Source organism: Atractosteus spatula, chromosome 10 (assembly GCF_055471065.1).
Source record: "Atractosteus spatula isolate fAtrSpa1 chromosome 10, fAtrSpa1.hap1, whole genome shotgun sequence".
Lineage (NCBI taxonomy): Eukaryota > Metazoa > Chordata > Actinopteri > Semionotiformes > Lepisosteidae > Atractosteus > Atractosteus spatula.
This window is the reverse complement of record NC_142715.1, coordinates 10,854,311-10,855,695: the sequence shown is the minus strand read 5'-3', so window position 1 is coordinate 10,855,695 and position 1,385 is coordinate 10,854,311. Positions and strand designations below refer to the sequence as shown.

Here is a 1,385-nt window from a genome sequence, read left to right as displayed (position 1 = left end):
GACACACGTACAAAACACATGAATAGTAGCGGCTCTGAACTGAATGTGGTGCTGTATGGGAACGCGATGCAAACGCCAATGGCACAATAGATAACGTGTCTGATTACGGATCAGAAGACTTTAGGTTTCTACTCCTTTCTGGTTCGTGAAGAAGATTTAAACCACACTACTCAACACTGACATCGACGTGTGTGAGGTCCTACACAACCTTACTATCGACTAGATGAGTCTTCTGTTCTATCTCCGATTCTTTCTGCACATTCCTGCTATTTCACCACCGTTATTGTAGGACAACAGCCACAGACACGAGAAGATATACTATTCCGAACAAATGTCTTAAATAATCAAGTTGAAAAGGGTGACAATAAGTTTTTGTTTCTTTAACGTAACCTTACTTTTGCCTGTAAAGTTCACATTATTTTCTGTAGCCGCAAATCCTCAATATTTCTGCTGTCTCCCGAGAAACACAAGCGTGGAGTCAAATCATATTACAGTACACAGCTGATAGTAATTTAAGTAGGGAGCTGCGTCAGCATGCGTGGGCATGCTGCAAAGGGAAAAGTATAGGTTTATTCCATGCTGAAAAGAGAAGGAAACAATGTTTCAGCTGTGGAGCCTTCTTTGATCATGACTCGAAATAAACCTTTACCTTTACTTGTTCGTTTGATGTTAATTTATCTCCATCAAATACCTAAGAGTATCTAAACTCGACAGTTGCTTTCAGTAGCTAAAGACGGGCTATACTGCTCCAGGTGAGGCTCGAACTCATAACCTCGGCATGACTCCGCTGTGCACTGTTATATAAGTACCGCGCGCTGACCGATTGCGCCACTGGAGCTGTGTGAGTTGTGCTCCTCATACAGACTGACGCTGCAGAAACACAGGGTGAAAACGGTTTCGGTTGTGGATCCATCTCCTCATGGGGAAAAGCAACAGTAAAATAGCAAGGAAAATACAAGAAAAGAAAGTGGAAGAATTGTGCTAACAGCAAAGAGGGACGGAGGGAGGTGGTCGGACCCGGCGGTAAATCAACCCGGCGGATTATTTGTAGCGACATTTTTGAGTCAATCAGCACACGGATTTCTCTTCATGTGCCTTAAGCTGTGCAGTTTGTATTTTCGATGTCGATAGGTTTCTTCAGAAGTCCAGTAAATTGACAATAATGGAAAACTAGCTGACGCACCCCGTCGTGAAGACCCTCTGTAAGGTGATTACACGTTTCATTTTCAAGTCGCCTCCTTTACACGCAATTGCAGCCCCGACACTGAGAGAAAGCATAAGAAATGGCTTCAATTTCAATGTGAATCGCAGTACAGGCTCGATGGCTTCACATCTTCCATCGATCACATAAAATTGCAGTAAAGCGCTCTAAATATGACTCTGAA

At 43.2% G+C, this 1,385-nt stretch overlaps 1 non-coding gene across 1 annotated transcript; it reads right to left on the bottom strand.

The window, feature by feature from the left end:
• Window positions 1-744: 744 nt before the first annotated feature.
• trnai-uau (transfer RNA isoleucine (anticodon UAU)) lies at window positions 745-838 on the bottom strand. The gene is made up of 2 exons: window positions 801-838; window positions 745-780 (listed from the first exon to the last, which is right to left on the bottom strand). It is a non-coding gene; the product is annotated as a tRNA-Ile (tRNA).
• Between the last annotated feature and the right edge of the window lie 547 nt (window positions 839-1,385).